Source organism: Cydia fagiglandana, chromosome 26 (genome assembly GCF_963556715.1).
Source record: "Cydia fagiglandana chromosome 26, ilCydFagi1.1, whole genome shotgun sequence".
NCBI classification, from domain to species: Eukaryota; Metazoa; Arthropoda; class Insecta; order Lepidoptera; family Tortricidae; genus Cydia; species Cydia fagiglandana.
The window spans coordinates 7,090,630-7,111,933 of record NC_085957.1 but is presented as its reverse complement, the minus strand read 5'-3'; positions in this window follow the sequence as shown (position 1 = coordinate 7,111,933).

The window sequence follows — 21,304 nt, the reverse complement described above, 5'->3', positions numbered from 1 at the left end:
CTTGGTCTGACTCTAAAGCAGGCCACTGACGAGCCTTCCAATTGGATGCCGTTACAATGGATTCATCCAAATGGACGGTATCCTAATATTAAACATTGTACGTTTTTGACATTCACGGAGCGATTTTGGATTGCAGCCACGCAATTTGGACTGTTGGAAGGCTCGTCAGTGGCCACCTTAACAGTATTTCACTGAAAAGTTTATTTTCAGGATAAAAATACCCTCTCGGATCATATCAACACGCACACAGGCGCACGCCCGTTCGTGTGCGCGCTGTGCGGGGCGGACTTCGGGCACAAGAGCGCCCTCTACCTGCACGGACGGTACAAGCACAAGATACCGATGAAAAACAATAGGCTTAAGAAAGTTGATGCGAAGACTAAAGACACAGAATAAATAATAGTACTCAGTGGCGTAGCTAGGGGGGGGGGGGGACCATGAACATCAGTAGTGTCACCACCTGCCACCTATAATAATTCGTAAAATGACAGCGATGGAGTAAATCCTGAGCTATTCAACAAAAATTACAATTATTCTTTTAATATATTTTACAATTTTGATTGAATTTTGGGGTGACACCCACAATTTCCGCACCGGGTGCCACCCATGCTAGCTACGCCACTGATAGTACTACCGTAAAGAAAGGACATGTGGCGTCTCCTCTAGCTGTCACTGCCAACGTCGTGCCATAATAATCTAACAGATGGCGTTAGGGAGCTAGAACGCAATTAGTAAGAGACCTACATCGCGCTTACGGAGTTTTAAAAGTCAGTTGCTATATGTATAACTTCCGACCAACTCTCAGCGCACTTCGGTCCCCAGGCATAACCACCCGCTAGCCCGCTACTATTTGCTCCCTCTAGTACACTTCCTACAAAACCGAAGTTTGACAGCGGTTCAGGGTCGAATCATGCTGTACCTTTCTAATATATGGCACTGTCTCTTTCGGCTATTTAGGGTTCTCAAAATGCAAGCCATTATCTTATCTGTGGTCGTGCACGCAAAGGGACGTCAAGTTGTGCCAACCCTAATAATTGCTCGGAGCAATGATGAGCCGAAAGGAGCCGAGTTTGCCCGATGTCAGAAGTTTCGCATCCCTGACTACGTAAAACTCTGCGTAGAGGGCGCTACTAGCACAAACTGAGGGCCTACCGCGTAACATCACTTTGGCGATGCGATAGAGAGGCAGATAACGAAATTCCGAATTTCGCGTTTCGCGGTAGACTCTCTGCCGTATTCGAACTTCAAGATATTCACAAGAGACGACACGTACTAGATCCATTCTAGATACGTTATAGTTTAGATATCAACTAGTTCTCTTATGCAGCGCAATTCGGGTAACCAATGTCACATTTACGTTAGATAGAGTAAGATATCTATTAGATGTGAATTGGATCTCTAAGTCCTGTGGAAATCGTTCAAGAGTATCTCCAGAATCGCGCAAATGTCAAATTTGACAGGTTAGATCTTAAACATATCGGTATCGTGTTGGTGATGTCTAAAAGATATCTATTTCAAAATTCGAGCCGGGCCCTCTCTGTAAACCATGAATCTAGGATATACCTGGATCTGGCATGAGTGGTGGGGGTAACTGACAGAACGAGATAGTCTTATGTATCTTTCAGTAGGAGTAGCAGAGAAAGCGGTATTATTGCTTGTCCTTGTCACAGTCTCACTTTTTGTTTGTTCCCCACCTTTTTATTAGTATGGAGAATGGTGGGCAACAAATGAATTCGACCAATCACAGTGTCGCATTTGCGTATATTTTGTCCGTCACGGAGGCACGCGTATACCACTTCTATGCGATCCTACCTTCTATGCTGTAAACAAACCGCCTTGTATGCATCGAAGTCATAGTGAAAACTTGTCAAAAACTATTAATAACCCATATAACCATTCCAGTCGCAGAATCATCAAAGTGGTAACTAAATCCCATACAACCATTTCTAGTCGCCGTTACGACGCGGTGTTGACACATCTTGTGTCGACACCGTCTGTTTCGGTCACAATTCCAGTCGCAGAGTCGTCGCCGTGTCGACACAGTTACCAGAAATGGGGAAGGGTCGACACATGACACAAAGTGACATAAAGTGTGGTCGCCGTGTGCACACATTGTTTCGGGTTTGCGACTACTTTATGCCAAAATCATTCGTTCATTCGTTCATTTTGTTCCTGTCAAATGGAAACTGTCAGATGGAAAAATGCTTAAATAAAAATAAGTGACATTAATACGCCATCCCTAAAACGGATTACAAGACGTAATTATATATTGTTTGCATTTATATTACAATAGGACTTAAATTATTATGGGGAATTAAACTGCTCGAGTGATTTGATAAACTAAGTGTAATATAATCAACGCGCCACCACATTGTTTTAGTTTAGCCGGAAATGAAATTGTTTACTTCTCAGTGCCTGTGTTCATAACTATATTATTTGATGCATTTTTAGTACTTCGATGCGTATACTATACTTAAATAACAGAAATAACGCTTTACATACTACGAAACTTGTTAATTATGATGTATAAATATGGTTTAAGGCTGAGAAATATTGCAGTCACAAAGTAGTCGCAAATGTTTCGACTTTGTGTCGACTCTGTGTTGACACATGACACGCGCTGTCAAAAGTAATAACAAAGTTACTGGATTTGCAAAATGGCTCCTTGTGTTCATTCGTTTTCAGATATTCTCAAAGTGTAAGAGCCATGCCGTGGAATAAAAAAAGTTAATACTCATATTTTAATCGCGATTAATTTAGTCGACCTAACATAGATTGAAATTGCATTAATCTGAATATTAATCGAATAAATTATCGATTAAATCTCGATTGAAAGTTGACAGGGGGACATTTTTGTACGTAAATGGAATAGGATTTGCATGTAAATATTTCCCACCTTTTCGGGGCGGGGACAAATGGGAACACACAATTTTTGGATGTATTCCCATTTATTCCCGCAGGGAACAGATGGAATAGTATTTGAAAGTAAATATTTCCCATTTTTCCCCCCCTTATCGGGGTGGGGACAAATGGGAACACACAATTTTCAGATGTATTCCCATTTATCCCCGTAGGGAATAGATGGAATAGGATTTGCATGTAAATATTTCCCAATTTTCCCACCTTTTCGGGGTGGGGACAAATGGGAACATACAATTTTCAGATGTAATCCCATTTATCCACGCAGGGAACAGATGGAATAGTATTTGCATGTAAATATTTCCCATTTTTTCCCACCTTATCGGGGTGGGGACAAATGGGAACACACAATTTTCGGATGTAATCCCATTTATCCTCGCAGGGAACAGATGGAATAGGATTTGCATGTAAATATTTCCCATTTTTTCCACCTTATCGGGGTGGGGCCAAATGGGAACACACAATTTTCGGATGTATTCCCATTTATCCCCGTAGGGAACAGATGGAATAGGATTTGCATGTAAATATTTCCCAATTTTCCCACCTTTTCGGGGTGGGGACAAATGGGAACACACAATTTTCGGATGTATTCCCATTTATACCCGTAGGGAACAGATGGAATAGGATTTCCATGTAAATATTTCCCATTTTTTCCACCTTATCGGGGTGGGGACAAATGGGAACACACAATTTTCGGATGTATTCCCATTTATCTCCGTAGGGAACAGATGGAATAGGATTTTCATGTAAATATTTCCCATTTTTTCCCACCTTTTCGGGATGGGGACAAATGGGAACACACAATTTTCAGATGTACTCCCTGGCGTGACAATGTGACGTAACGTGACAGGTGCGACATTTCGACAAGTCTCATTGTTGCTGACGTCACAGGCATCCATGGGCTACGGTTATCGCTTACCATCGGGCGGGCCGTATTCCTGTTTATCACCATCATTGTATTATTTTTAAAAACTTTATTATATCGGCAAAAACAGGTATTTTTTTTGCGATGTTTATGATGATAATGATGGAAATTGTCACAAGATTTCAAAGAACTTTCGGTAATTCTTGAGTTCTGTGTCGGAATTTCGTGACAATTGTCGTATTTCTTGTGACAAATGTCATTAGCTTCGCAAAATAAGTACTTATTAACTGGCGATATAGTGGAGTTTTTTTTTAATTAACATGTTGGTGGCAAACAACCACACCGCCCGTCTGATGGTAAGAGATTACCGTAGCCCATGGAGGCCTGTGACTTCAATCACAGTGATGTAGACAATAGGGAATATTAGACAAAGCTCTGCGTAGGTGGCACTAGTAGTACACATACAGTAAACAAACATGCGTCACTACGTCACTCACATATCGCCTATCGTGAAACACGACAATCGAGGGTTCGGTTTCTGCCTCTCTATCACTCTCGCATATTCGAGCGATAAAGAGGCGGATAACTAAATTTCGATTTTCGCGTTTACCGGTAGGCACTTGTTAACAAACCGCCTTGATGCATCAATGTCATATTTTATTGTCTTTGAAAACTTGTCAAAAAACAGTTTAAGGCACAGTATGTATAAGTTAGTCTATGAATTTACTGAGTCGGTAGTGCTGCACTCTGGCGGCAGAACATTGCAGTAATATACCCTATTGTTGGACCTGTCACGCCCTAAAACCTATAAAACAATATTCATGACGACTTTTATGACAACATGCGTAGCCGCCATCTTGGATTATAAAATGGTCATCATTTTCGAATACTGCACTCCCTAAAACCTATAAATCGACATCCGTGACGACGCAAGTTATCTTTATTTTCAGATCTAACCAATTGCTACAGAATACAAAGGACAAAAAAAGAAGCAAGGAGGTAATGAAACAAGCAAAAATACTGATGATTCCTCGACGCAATTGGATGATTCTTAAATTGTGTCCAGATTTTCTTGTCATAAAAGTTTTTATTTTTCACATATAACTCACACAAGCTCCGTGACATTTCGACCTTGTAATTTTTTTAATGTTTTTGTTTATATATGCGTATCTCACTAGAATAATATAATCAAGGTATGTTTATGTTTGATGGTTGAAATAGTAACTCTAAAAATTATATTTGTGTCTTATATTCCTGCCGAGGACTTTTATTTTTCCTTTTCCTTCTACACAAGTTAGGCCAAGTAATAAGAATTTAGGACTCTCAATTTTATCATGACTTCTACATCAGTAAAGCTAGGTACGAGGCCATGTTTGGTATCGTTTTCGTATAAATTCACAGTACCAAATTTAGTTATGGTATCACATTGACACCATTCCGAAGTAAAAAAAAAAAAAAAATTAAAATACTTTCTTTTAAACTCCTCTTCACGCTTAAACTGCTGAACAGTTTTAATTTAAAGGTACACATATATTTTGAGTCCCGAGACAGGACATAATAAGTTATCTCAAAAATCATCCTTTAAAGGTGTGAAATGTGGTGCAGGGGGGAATTCAGAATTGAATTCTTGAAGTTAATACTTACTGTTTAAGTTTAGGTTTGAAGTCATGTTTTTTATCATTTTCAACTAAATCAAAGATGTAGAATTGTAGACCATCCCAAATTTCGTATAAATCGGTTCAGCGGTTATTGATTGTCCGTACAAATTTTCACGCCACTTTTCACACCTTCAAAAGATGATTTTGGTTATAAGATCTATCCTATGTCCTGTTCCGGGACGCAAACTATTTCTATACCAAATTTCAACGAAATCGGTTCAGTGGTTAAGCGTCAAGAGGAGTTTAAAAAATACCGGCCAAGTGCGAGCCGGACTCGCGTATTAAGGGTTCCGTACATTAAGTCCGCCTCGCGCTTGGCTGCACATTTCTAATAGGTTTTCCTGTCCTCCTAATAATCGTGATAGGTAAAGGACTATTTTGTGTATTTTTTTCAAAATTTAAGACCTAGTAGTTTCGGAGATAAAGGGGGGGGGGGCAATGGTCATTTTTTGGGTATAAAATCAATTTGTTTACGTTATATGTCCGTCTTTGGGTCCCTAATTTACATATATGTACCAAATTTCAACTTAATTGGTCCAGTAGTTTCCGGGAAAATAGGCTGTGACAGACGGACAGACATACAGACGCACGAGTGATCCTATAAGGGTTCCATTTTTTCCTTTTGAGGTACGGAACCCTAAAAAAATTGTTTTTAAATTTTGTGGAACACGGCCTAGCACCTTCACTGATGTAGAGATCAAGATAAAATTGAGAGCCCTAAATAAAGTTTCAAGAGCGGATATCTCAAAAACTATTCAATATATGGAAAAAATTGACTAAATAAACTTGTAACAAATTAAATTAACTTTCATTTTCTATAAGTGGCCATGTCGCTACGATGCATAGTTTCCAAGATATAATCGAAAAACCGGAAAATGGGACCTTCAAAGCCCCCTCTCTCCCCCCCCGCTCAAAGGCTACGGCCGAGGACTTTTGATATGTTCACCTCCTAACTTGCCCAAACCAAGTTAAGGAGCCAAAAATTGTGTTCCGAGCATTTCCCTCTACAACTTTATTGAGCATTCGTTGCCTGACCTAGTAGCGTATTGCATTTCTTTAAAAAGTTTGCTGTAAAAGGTTGACGGGTGTTGGGTGTTTATATGGTTTTGGTCGATTTTTATCATTCGCATCGCCCATGATGACTTACTAGAATTACGAGCACACGAGACACTAATAGTAGTTTGACAAACCTTGGTTTTCAAGAGGTATTTTATATTGACATTTGCTGTCAGATTTAGTCGCAAACCGCACGCAAAGTGCACACAAATGTGTCGACACCTTGTTACGGAAAAGTGTACACACGGCGACGACACTTTGTTTCGAAACAATTCTAGACACATTGTGTGGACTCTGTTACGACACATCTTAAACAGTAAGTATTAACTTCAAGAATTCAATTCTGAATTCCCCCCCTGCAACACATTTCACACCTTTAAAGGATGATTTTTCAGGTAACTTATTACTTATGTCCTGTCTCGGGACTCAAAATATATGTGTACCTTTAAATTAAAACTGTTCAGCAGTTTAAGCGTGAAGAGGAGTTTAAAAGAAAGTTTTTTAATAAGTTTATATGTTTTTACTTCGGAATGGTGTCAATGTGATACCATAACTAAATTTGGTACTGTGAATTTATACGAAAACGATACCAAACATGGCCTCGTAGCTTTACTGATGTAGAAGTCAAGATAAAATTGAGAGCCCTAAATTCTTATTACTTGGCCTAACTTGTGTAGAAGGAAAAGGAAAAATAAAAGTCTTCGGCAGGAATATAAGACACAAATATAATTTTTAGAGTTACTATTTCTATCATCAAACATAAACATACCTTGATTATATTATTCTAGTGAGATACGCATATATAAACAAAAACATTAAAAAAATTACAAGGTCGAAATGTCACGGAGCTTTTGTGAGTTATATGTGAAAAATAAAAACTTTTATGACATAAAAATCTGGACACAATTTAAGAATCATCCAATTGCGTCGAGGAATCATCAGTATTTTTTCTTGTTTCATTACCTCCTTGCTTCTTTTTTTGTCCTTTGTATTCTGTAGCAATTGGTTAGATCTGAAAATAAAGATAACTTGCGTCGTCACTGATGTCGATTTATAGGTTTTAGGGAGTGCAGAATTCGAAAATGATGACCATTTTATAATCCAAGATGGCGGCTACGCATTTTGTCATAAAAGTCGTCATGAATATCGTTTTATAGGTTTTAGGACGTGACAGGTCCAACAATTGTCTACATCACTGTAATTGACGTCACAGGCCTCCATGGGCTACGGTAATCGCTTACCATCAGACGGGCGGTGTGGTTGTTTGCCACCATCATGTTAATTAAAAAAAAACTCCACTAATCGCCAGTTAATAAGTACTTATTTTGCGAAGCTAATGACATTTGTCACAAGAAATACGACAAAAATTCCGACACAGAACTCAAGAATTACCGAAAGTTCTTTGAAATCTTGTGACAATTTTCATCATTATCATCATAAACATCTCAAAAGAAATACCTGTTTTTGCCGATATAATATAGTTTTTAAAAATAATACAATGATGGTGACAAACAGGAATACGGCCCGCCCGATGGTAAGCGATAACCGTAGCCCATGGATGCCTGTGACGTCAGCAACAATGAGACTTGTCGAAATGTCGCACCTGTCACGTCACATTGTCACGCCAGGGAGTACATCTGAAAATTGTGTGTTCCCATTTGTCCCCATCCCGATAAGGTGGGAAAAAATGGGAAATATTTACATGCAAATACTATTCCATCTGTTCCCTGCGGGGATAAATGGAATTACATCTGACAATTGTGTGTTCCAATTTGTCCCCACCCCGAAAAGGTGGGAAAAAATGGGAAATATTTACATGCAAATACTATTCCATCTGTTCCCTGCGGGGATAAATGGGATTACATCTAAAAATTGTGTGATCCCATTTGTCCCCACCCCGATAAGGTGGGAAAAAATGGGAAACATTTACATGCAAATCCTATTCCATCTTTTCCCTGCGGAGATAAACGGGATTACATATAAAAATTGTGTGATCCCATTGTTGGTCCCCACCCCGATAAGGGGGGAAAAAATGGGAAATATTTACATGCAAATCCTATTCCATCTGTACCCTGCGGGGATAAATGGGATTACATCCGAAAATTGTGTGTTCCCATTTGTCCCCACCCCGATAAGGTGGGAAAAAATGGGAAATATTTACTTTCAAATCCTATTCCATCTGTTCCCTGCGGGAATAAATGGGAATACATCCAAAATTTGTCCCCGCCCCGAAAAGGTGGGAAATATTTACATGCAAATCCTATTCCATTTACGTACAAAAATGTCCCCCTGTCAACTTTCAATCGAGATTAAATCGATAATATATTCGATTAATATTCAGATTAATTCAATTTTAATCTATGTTAGGTCGACTAAACTAATCGCGATTAAAATGTGAGGATTAACTTTTTTTATTCCATTAATTAGTCGAATAAACAGTTAATCTATTAGTCCCATCTCTGACCACGGCATTTTTACACTTTGAGAATATCTGAAAACAAATGAACACAAGGAGCCATTTTGCAAATCCAGTAACTTTGTTATTACTTTTGACAGCGCGTGTCATGTGTCTACACAGAGTCGACACAAAGTCGAAACATTTGCGACTACTTTGTGTCTGCAATATTTCTCAGCCTTAAACCATATTTATATGTACATCATAATTAACAAGTTTTGTAGTATGTCAAGCGTTATTTCTGTTATTTAAGTATAGTATACGCATCGAAGTACTAAAAATGCATCAAATAATATATTTATGAACACAGGCACTGAGAAGTAAACAATTTCATTTCCGGCTAAACTAAAACAATGTGGTGGCGCGTTGATTATATTACACTTAGTTTATCAAATCACTCGAGCAGTTTAATGCCCCATAATAATTTAAGTCCTATTGTAATATAAATGCAAACAATATATAATTACGTCTTGTAATCCGTTTTAGGGATGGCGTATTAATGTCACTTATTTTTATTTAAGTATTTTTCCATCTGACAGTTTCCATTTGACAGGAACAAAATGAACGAATGAACGAATGATTTTGGCATAAAGTAGTCGCAAACCCGAAACAATGTGTGCACACGGCGACCACACTTTATGTCACTTTGTGTCATGTGTCGACCCTTCCCCATTTCTGGTAACTGTGTCGACACGGCGACGACTCTGCGACTGGAATTGTGACCGAAACAGACGGTGTCGACACAAGATGTGTCTACACCGCGTCGTAACGGCGACTGGAAATGGTTGTATGGGAAGTTGTCGACGTAAATTTAATGACCATTTTTTAGGGTTCCGTTCCCAAAGGGTAAAACGGGACCCTATTACTAAGACTTCTTATTATGCAGCTGTGTCCGTCCGTCCGTCCGTCCGTCTGTCGGTCTGTCCGTCCGTCCGTCCGTCTCTCCGTCCGTCCGTCCGTCCGTCCGTCTGTCACCAGGCTGTATCTCACGAACCGTGATAGCTAGACAGTTGAAATTTTCACAGATGATGTATTTCTGTTGCCGCTATAACAACAAATACTAAAAACAGAATAAAATAAAGATTTAAATGGGGCTCCCATACAACAAACGTGATTTTTGACCAAAGTTAAGCAACGTCGGGAGTGGTCAGTACTTGGATGGGTGACCGTTTTTTTTTTTGCTATTTTTTTGTATTTTTTTTTGCATTTGGTACGGAACCCTTCGTGCGCGAGTCCGACTCGCACTTGCCCGGTTTTTTAAGATAATATTGTAAACTTTCATGGAAAACATTAAAATGACATAAATATATTAAAATCAATTTTAATGAGTGTTTTATTTTTGTGTTCTGTTTAGGAACAACTGTTTAGAGATTTTAATATCCTAATATTAAAATGGAAATTTTGTATTTATAACTCTGGCTCACTTAGTTTGTCAGTAGAAAAATCCGCAAAATTTAAAACTTTCTATGGGGTTGTATGCCATAGTTATTAGGAAATCATACAGCATTATTTTAAATTCCTTTAAATCATTCATTTTTAAAATCTCTCTAAATTAGTTTGTTATAAAAGTTTGGTGCCATTCGACTTCAGATATGACGACAAAATTACGTACATTCTTTGATATTTATAATAACGTAATTATTGGCTATCAATCAATATTTATTTTGTCGTATTGACGTCAAGAGGCATTTGCAAGTCTATTTTTTTTTTGAGTTAATTCATTTATTTACATACAAGTAACAAGATATATATAGTGGCACTACTAAACGAAATTAATAACAACCTTAAATCTATAATATAGGCCCTTGAGGCATTGTAGTAAGGATGCTGGCGGCATTTCCTCGCTGTATAGCAACGCTAATGCATTGTGCGAGGTAGCCGCCAGCTCTTCGGTCACCAGTTACGTCAACCAGACGCTTCGCGATTTCTGCGAACAACAAAACAACAAATTTATTAATACATGGTTGACATGCTTTTACATACAATTCTAGAAGCGAGTTTGTATACATATTTATTGTGTATTCCCATCTATCCCCGGCTGGGTGAACACTACGTTTGTATATGTTTTTTTAACCTTTTCGACGCCATGTCAAACATTGCTGTCACTTGGACGCCACGTCACCGAACTGTCAAAACTGAAATTGAACTTTATCCATATACACGTAGGTCTATGTTGCTCTGCGGTCTGTGACCGATTAATCGGTCTTTGGCGTTGGGCCTGCGGTGCGGATATATCGGTCATTGGCGTCCAAAAGGTTAATCATATTTTAACTCGAAATACATTCAAGGTAATAATTAACTCGCGTCATATTTTGTTTGAGCAAAGACAAAAGTGTGACGCGGCCGTAAAATGGCTGGGCAAATGTTTGCCGACGCCAATACTGCTCACTTGTGTGACTTCCACTAGGTTAATCGATCTATACTGTATATTGCAATAATTAATAAGTTTTTGGCAAAAATTTCATTTATGGTACAAGCTTTTATCGCTAAAAACCCGAGACAATTCTAAAAACCCCAACCACAATTAGGTTTCGTTGTTTTATCACAGAGTTCCTATGGCCACCTCCGGTCTCCATCATCAGATCAGCTCGATGACACCATAATATTGCATTGTCACCCAACTTACGTATGTATGCAAAATTTCAGCTCAATCAGAAACCGGGAAGTGGATCAAATTTAACTTGCAAGATTTGATTACAGACTTAACGGTCAGGTGAAACTAAATAAAAGCTTGTAAAATTGTTGCGCGACGATTTTTAGTGTTTTTAATGGGGTTTCTTTTCCCTCAACGGCCATACGCAGTAGGTACAGTAGGACTATCGTTAGTTAGTTTTACGATACTAGTATGTCTGAGAACGAAGTTTCGTAGTTAATTTACATTACAGAAACCACCACTATAAAGTATAATGGGACTGGTACCAGTAATGGGAATCGTGTCACGCCTAACTCCGTTAACTCGAGTTACATGAGTTACGGATAACCAGTCTAAATCGTCTTAAAAACCATTAAAGTGATTAAAGATATATCTTCTAAAAGAAAATTTTGAAAATCTTCATTAATTACTAAGAAAAGCATATGACTAACTCATGTAACTTCATTTTTTTGCCGGTGGCGTCAGGCACAACTCAGTTAACTTGAGTTGCATGACTGACACAACCAAAATATTACCTACCATCGTTTCTTAAGTTGCTGGAGTTAGGCATGACTGGCCGAGCGCTTGGTTTATACGACAACAATATTGGTCAAGTAATACGTGTCACGTTTGATCACGCGTATGTCATGTAACTTGACTTACATGACTTCGCGTGACCACTATACTGCCCTCCTAACGATAAGTGCAATAACTAATTTTGAAATCTCAGTCGCTTGTGTGACACATTGTATGAGAACAAGGTATATTATTTAATGTTAATTTAATATGAGTTATTGCACTTATTGTTAGGGGGGCAGGATAGTATGGAAGAGATGATCATGCGGAACCATTTAATTCGAATAAAATGAAAACTATTCAAATATGCGAAAAAAAAATTAATGGGCCTATTCCGTGACCATATTTCCTACATGTAGATTAGAAAAAGTGAAAAAAATTACGATGAACCGTCAACGATAACAGCATTTGAATCTTTAAAACTTGAAACGTAATTATCTCGAAACTCTACTTTTAAAGTTACATGAGATGCGCGTGACACGGCAGGGATGGTACAGACAAACAAGTATTTATCATCAGATTTTAGGGTTCCGTACCCAAAGGGTAAAACGGGACCCTATTACTAAGACTTCGCTGTCCGTCCGTCCGTCTGTCACCAGGCTGTATCTCACGAACCGTGATAGCTAGACAGGTGAAATTTTCACAGATGATGTATTTCTGTTGCCGCTATAACAACAAATACTAAAAACAGAATAAAATAAAGATTTAAATGGGGCTCCCATACAACAAACGTGATTTTTGACCAAAGTTAAGCAACGTCGGGCGGGGTCAGTACTTGGATGGGTGACCGTTTCTTTTTTGCTTTTTTTTTGTTTTTTTTGCATTATGGTACGGAACCCTTCGTGCGCGAGTCCGACTCGCACTTGCCCGGTTTTTTTAGCATTAGAAATAAGGTAAACAATCTTGATGTGTCTTTTAATTGAAAAACATGTTTTAAAAATAAGTTACGGCAAATATGTAACAATGATGAATCTAATACAATCATTTATGTTCTTCTGCTTTCATAAGTAATAGTTATTGATTTTTCAAAAGCTTTTTTCAATTAAAAGACATGTCAAGATCGCTTATCTTCTTTCAAGTTCTATCTAATGCTAAAAAACGAACTATAGTATGTCTGAGAACGAAGTTTCATAGTTAATTAACATTACAGAAACCACCCCTATAAAGTATAACGACCGGTCTGGCCTAGTGGGTAGTGACACTGCCTGCGAAGCCGATGGTCCTGGGTTCGAATCCCAGTAAGGGCATTTATTTGTATGATGATACAGATATTTGTTCCTGAGTCATGGGTGTTTTCTATGTAAGTATTTAAGTATTTGTATATTATATATATCGTTGTCTGAGTACCCACAACACAAGCCTTCTTGAGCTTACTGTGGGACTTAGTCAATCTGTGTAAGAATGTCCTATAATATTTATTATTAGTATTTATTTATAATGGGACTGGTGCCAGTAATGGGATGGTATAGACAAACAAGTATTTATCATCAGTTTTTTACTCTGGCAAAATTTTACCATTTGAACAAGGGGCATTGAAATGCTTATCTTATCGTTTTCGGGGGCCCTTGCCTCGGGGATACACCTGTGGGATACACTTCGAACCACAGGGATCTTATGTGCAATTAGAAAAGAAAAAGCTAGAAAAGATCCGTCAATTGAGATACTTAATTGATGCTTAAGTATATTTTTCATTGATTTTTGTTACTTTTGATTTTGTTTTTTTGGGAGAAGTGGAAGTGGGAGTTGGAAGGGGTAGACCTCGGCGGACTTTCTCTGATCAGATCGGGGAAATCCTGAAGAAAGGCCAGGTCAAGAGCACCCTAAACCGGCGAGCGTGTATGAGGAATGTTATGAATGTGAAGGAAGCGAAAGAGGTATGTCAGGATCGTAGCAAGTGGAAATTTGTGGTCTCTGCCTACTCCTCCGGGAAATAGGCGTGATATGTATGTATGTGTTGAAATTACTGGCGCTATACATCCCATGACTAGAACAAAAACACATAGTTTTAATGTGTTAATAGTATTCATATCAATTGTAGTTAGTATCCATAATTAAATACATAGAAAACATAAAGGACGAATAGGACATTCAACTTTTAACGCATAGAACGGTAGCAGGTGTGGGTGGAATATTCAAAAGTACACCAATCAATATCAAGTAGTAGTGTAAGTAGTAAAAGTTCACTTAAATGTCCTTTAAGTGGTGCTATTAACATATCAATATAAAAATATTCTGAGAAAATTCAGAACAGTCAACCCCCGCGCCCCGCCAGCGCTAGCCAATCATAGCCCTTCCATCCGTTTCGCGCCAGTGCTTATTTAATTAATACAGTTTAATTTAAACAACATCTATTTGCACAGATGCCTTTATTATTTTCGAAGTAAGCTAATATAAATGGTAGCAGACGGGCGCGGTCATTTAGTGGGTATCAGAGGTAGAAATCTGACCACTATAGCGACGCAACGAATATGAAGCTAGTTTTGGGGCTCGCGCTTTTTGCGCTTTTTGACGTAAGTGTTTTTAATGTAAAGCTGATTTAATTGTTTAACGTTATGTAGAGTAAACGTCCTAGTGCTCGAAATGACAATGTCCAAGATTCCCTGCTCTATGGATGACTACGTTTATGGATGACGTGTGCCTGTTATTGGGACTGTGACCTGTTATCTGCGCTCGGACGTGCTACCTTAAGGGCCCCCCATATCTAGCGTCTTTCGAGCGTCGGCGTCTGGTCAACGCTATGAAAAATGACGTCGCTGCGCAGTTGCGTCGACGTTGCGTCGAGCAGCGGCCATAGAATTGTAGACGGCGACGCTCGAAAGACGCCAGATGTGGGGGGGGGGGGGGGGGGCTTAATGATCCTATGTGGTTTCAAACTGTATTATTACATACTGAAGTTCTTTCAAACCTTTTTTATTGTACTATTCTCTCTGTATAAAGTGTTTAGTACTACTACTACTACTACCTGGCCTGGATAGCAAAAAACTGCCTAATTAAAAGGTAATTTTCATGATTTCACTTCCCACAATGGGTCGTAAATTATAAATTTATACGACGAGGTTTGCGATATTTGTCTTTGGTGTGTGTCATTTTCTATGTATTTTTGTGTCGTCATTACCAGACATCGTACATTATCCAGCATTTTTGGTGCAGCGGAGTGGTGTTAACAGAATTAGTATAGATAATTTCAACTGAAATTTAATATCAACGTAATTAACGCTAATTAATCATCAGGGTTGAAATTGTTTATACCAATTCCTTTAACACCACTCCACTGCACCAAAAATAAAGCATTCTGATTCTGAAAAACCGGGCAAGTGCGAGTCGGACTCGCGCACGAAGGGTTCCGTACCATAATGCAAAAAAAAAAAACGGTCACCCATCCAAGTACTGACCACTCCCGACGTTGCTTAACTTTGATCAAAAATCACGTTTGTTTGTATGGGAGCCCCATTTAAATCTTTATTTTATTCTGTTTTTAGTATTTGTTGTTATAGCGGCAACAGAAATACATCATCTGTGAAAATTTCAACTGTCTATTAGCTATCACGGTTCGTGAGATACAGCCTGGTGACAGACGGACGGACGGACAGCGAAGTCTTAGTAATAGGGTCCCGTTTTACCCTTTGGGTACGGAACCCTAAAAATGCTGGAAAATGTACGATGTCTGGTCATTACACATTGGATTTTGTATGTAGTGCTCGGGCTCCTCCTTCCGACGTGTCGGAAACTGGCGTTGCTCGAAGACTTTAACACTTTGACTACCGAGAACCCGCCTGGTAGGCACTCGTAATGTTTGCTCAGATGCCGGACAACCCGCCCAGCGGGTTGTTTTGTACGCAGATATAGTAGACGACCGGTTTCTGGGGTAGTGCGCCGTTTTTTGCCCGGTTGCGAAAGTGTTAAAGAACTTGTGCAACTGCATATCGCTATCACGAGTTCGCAAACATATTCCTTTTCTAATTTTAATTTTGAACAAGCAGAAACGTCTGCGAACGATGCTATTAAGCTTAGAATAAATTTAAAAGTGGAAAAATTACTGTCTTGGGTGAGACTTGAACTCACGGCCTCTGGATCGATACTCCATCGCTCTGCCATCTGAGCCACCAAGACCTCATCCCTAGCCAGCAAATCTTTCCATATTATAGGTCAAGGGGACCCGTCACTTTGCACTTTTAAATTTATTCTAAGCTTCCTTCCTTTTCTAAACATGAAGTACTTTGTCTGTAGGTCTACCTAACGGCGGCGTCACCAGAGCCTAATCGTAAGTTTTCCATTTTTTTATTATTAGGCTATTTTTTTAAAGTGTATGTAAGTACCTACATTTTACTCAATACCGTAAAACGGGGTGAGTAAGTTTCGCAGGGAGAGTTGGGTTATGAATGGGGAGAGAAGGTTTAAGAGGGGGGTGAGAAGGGATTTTTAGGCTACTGCTACAAAAATAATGTATTCCAATTTAAAATGGGGCTATAGTAATACGCATAATAAAAAAAAAATCGATCCAACAATCTTCCAAAATCACCTTTGTATGAAAAACCCTCTCACCCCAAATACGAGGCACTACGGGGTGAGGTGGGTTTTCCTCTTTATCGTCAAAGTTATGAAATGAAACTACCCAAAATAAAATACAAACTAAAATACAAACGTCCGAACCACTTATTATATACACCATTCAGTTTTCACATGTAAAAATAAAATTTTATCGTGGTTTGAAAGTCAAATTTCACCCAACTCACCCCATTTTACGGTACTAGCCAAAAACGTATAAAGTGATTAATGGACAAAATTTTGCGTACATAAGTAGGATTTATAACTTGGAAAATGTGCTACGGCCTACGACGTAGCACTCGTAGCTCGTAGCATGCCGTACGCAGCTGTGAACTATTAGCAGAAATTCCACGCAATATTTAATTAACACAGCATTTCTCAAAAAGTTTGTACATTTCGATCACCTCTTAGATTTCTATAAAAATTGGTATGCTGGTAGAGTACATGAAGCTGAACAACTTCCACCATATTTCCCAAAATGTCCTAGAAAGTTTCTATGAAACATTCCTGTTTTGTTACCAGATTTCCTTACACATTTGGTAACAAAAAAGGAATGTTTCATAGAAACTTTCTGGGATATCAGCACAGAAATCTAAGAGGTGATCGAAATGTACAAACTTTTTGAGAAATGCTCAACAATTGAATTTAATTCTCTAAGGTTACAGCGCTTCATATATTTTACGACAGTTTTTAGGGTTCCGTACCCAAAGGGTAAAACGGGACCCTATTACTAAGACTTCGCTGTCCGTCCGTCCGTCCGTCCGTCTGTCACCAGGCTGTATCTCACGAACCGTGATAGCTAGACAGTTGAAATTTTCACAGATGATGTATTTCTGTTGCCGCTATAACAACAAATACTAAAAACAGAATAAAATAAAGATTTAAATGGGGCTCCCATACAACAAACGTGATTTTTGACCAAAGTTAAGCAACGTCGGGAGGGGTCAGTACTTGGATGGGTGACCGTTTTCTTTTTGCTTTTTTTTGTTTTTTTTTTTTGCATTATGGTACGGAACCCTTCGTGCGCGAGTCCGACTCGCACTTGCCCGGTTTTTTTATAGGTATTGTATATAGGGTGGCCAAAAAATTAGCGCATTCCCGTTGCCAGGGAGAAACTTTTTTGAAGTTTTTATTAATTAATGTTATATTTTCAGGGATTCCACATGGACTTCATGTAGTTCGAGAGTTCAATGGTAAGTAACAGAAATCAGTATAAAAAAAATTCCCCCCAATCTAAATATAAATTAATAATAAATAAATAGGCGGCGGCACCCTAGGTTAGGTTTTTTATAATGTGTTTATATGTATTTTTTATTGTTTTGTAAGTGTTTTTATATTTTACTTTTATATACATATTATAAAAACCTAGCCTAAGAAAAATGATGAATAAAGAATAAATAGCATAGGACATTTTTTACACAAATTGACTAAGCCCCACGGTAAGCTCAAAAATTGCCTGTAAACATAACTTAAAATTATAAATAAATAAATAAAAATATGTATAAATGAATAAGAAGTCATTTACTGTCGAAAAGAAAACTTACAGCAACGAATAACCCTGAATATGTTTACATATTTAATTACACAAACGGGTCTACCGCGATATAATTTCATTGTTCACCTTTAATTCCGACGTTAACATAATATACACCGTGTTTTTTTTTTTTCCGTGAATTTCAAGGGTGCATTCCTGAGCTTAAATCAAGTAACTTTCTCAAAGACACAGATATTCTAATTAACTCCATTTCGGAGATAATCAATAAATTATTTTTTTCCTATAAGGCCTCTATAAGCGTGTACACTTGCCTTAGGGCTGGTTTACATATTGATTAGTGTTTAGAATGAGTTCATACATTTGCTACTAAACTTAGGTAAGTACAATCTCGGTCGATCGATGTTCGAAATGACATTGATATGTCTAAGATTTCAATTGTTTGGTTGAGTTAAATGTAATGCCCGTGTTATAACAACGCTATATGCTACATTTAATTACTTTGTAACTTAATTTTCTTGGAAAAAAAAACAAAAAAATTTTTTTTTTTTGAATTAACTATGCCATTTAGTTATCTTAAATGTACTTAACCATACCCCGAAGTTAACGGAATTCAATAAAAACACGGTGTATGTCCTGAATATGTTGACAGGCGGCCGCCGCAAAGAGGAGCATCGCCAGATCGAACGCAAGGAAGTCGAGAAGGAACAAGCCTTCCAAGAGACAGAAGTGAAAAACAAACGGAAAGCGTTCGAGGAACAGCAGTTAGAGTCAGGCAGTTCCAGCAGTTCCAAGAAATCGGAGAATGACAGCTCCAGGTCTGACCTTGAGAGAGACCAGAGTGAGCGCTTCTCGGAGAGCAAGGAGCAAGAAAGAAGGGAGAGAGAGAGCCAGAATATATTTGAAGAGCGCAGGAGAGGTAAGAACATTTAAGAATAGAAGAAGTAACTTTTGATCATTGTAAACGCAAAAATATGTTCGACGTGTCTCTTAAAAAAAAAGTAGGGTTGTCAGATTGTCACAGACTATTACACACCAACTAGCTAGCTACTATTTAACGTTTTTTTTTTTCAATTAATGACGAGCCAAGAAAAATAATAACTTTGAATATTTTGATAGGCGGCCGCAGGGAGGAGCTCCGCCGAGAGGGAGACCAGAGTGAGCGCTTCTCGGAGAAGAAGGAGCAAGAAAGAAGCGAGAGGGAGAGAGAGAGCCAGAATAGATTTGAAGAGCGCAGGAGAGGTAAGAACATTTGAGAGTAACAGTGTTTTTTTTAAACTATCTTTTGATGATCATTGAAAACGCAAAAATATATTCGATGTGTCTCTTAAAAACCTTGGTCTCGAATGGCACGTATAATTTTTCACCTCAACAGCACAGTGTAAAAAGTAACAGTGGACCGACGCCTTTGATGTTTGCGTAAATGCCGACACCGCACAAGAACACAGTAGTGTTGTCACAAACTTTTATTATACACACCAACTAGCTATCTAGCTACTATTTAACGTTTTTTTTGAAGTGAAAACTTCTTTAGCGGCGCTGGGCACTTTTTGAGGTGGGGAAAAAATGATAAACTCGATTCAGCGTAACGGGTAACGTAACGCTGGCGTCATGTGTCACGGACAATGTTATTCACCAAAGAACTTTAGTCATAACGTATCATAATCAGGTCTATTATTTAAAACTGGACTTTTATATTAAGCAATAAAGCTCAATGTTCTAATATTGTACGGGCTGAAATACTAGGATATCACAGTTACATTCTAACTTTATATCACTCGAACATAATTCAATAAAGCTACATCTTGATGAAATCGCTAATAAAAGTGAACTCTAGTACTGGTGAATAAAACTCAAAATATCATGACCAAAAATATATTTAGATGCGAGGTCTGTAAGGTAACTTTACAATTTCTATTCGAATTTTGAACAATTAACGCTACAAATTTAAGCTCACTGGCCAGCAATTTCGGAACTAAAGTCTTTCAATAGAAAGGAGGATGGGTCAATTATATATAGTGCTGCAGACATTTTGGACTAGTCATTGAGTTTTCACTTCTGTCGGCACTCCCGGAGTGCAACCCGTTGTTTTTTTTTAATTAATGTGCCAAGAAAAATAATAACCTTGAATATTTTGACAGGCGGCCCCCGCAGGGAGGAGCACCTCCGAGAGGGAGACCAGAGTGAGCGCTTCTCGGAGGAGAAAGAGCAAGAAACTAGCGAGAGGGAGAGAGAGAGCCAGAATAGATTTGACGAGCGCAGGAGAGGTAACAACATTTAAGAATAACGGTGATTTTTTAGAACTAACATTTGATCATTTAAAACGCAAAAATATGTTCCATGTGTCTCTTAAAAACCTTGGTCTTGAATGGCACATAATTTTTCACCTCAGTGTAAAAGTGTAAGTTTTCAGTTAGTCCTCAGTTTTCAGCACAGTGTAAAAAGTAACAGTGGACCGACGCCTTTGATGTTTCCGTGAATGCTGACACCGCACTAGAACACAGTAGGGTTGTCACAGAGTTTTACACACCAACTAGCTAGCTACTATTTAACGTTTTTATTACAAGCTTTTATTTAGTTTCACCTGACCGTTGTCTGTCTGTGTGTAATCAAATCTTGGAATTTAAATTTGATCCACTTCCCGGTTTCCGATTCAGCTGAAATTTTGCATACATATGTAAGTCGGGTAACAATGCAATATTATGGTGTCATTGAGCTGATCTGATGATGGAGACAGGAGGTGGCCATAGGAACTCTGTGATGAAACAACGTAATCTAATTGTGTTAGGGGTTTTTAGAATTGTATCGATGAGTATTAGTTGCCTGTCGTAAGAAAAGTACAGTCAGCGATAAAAGCTTGTACCAAAAATTAAATTTTTGCCAAAAACTTATTTTCAATTGATGGGCCAAGAAAAATAATAACTTTGAATATTTTGACAGGCGGCCGCCGCAGGGAGGAGCTCCTCCGAGAGGGAGACCAGAGTGAGCGCTTCTCGGAGGAGAATCAACAAGAAATTAGCGAGAGGGAGAGAGAGAGCCAGAATAGATTTGACGAGCGCAGAAGAGGTAACAACATTTAAGAATAACAGTGTTTTTTTAAAACTAT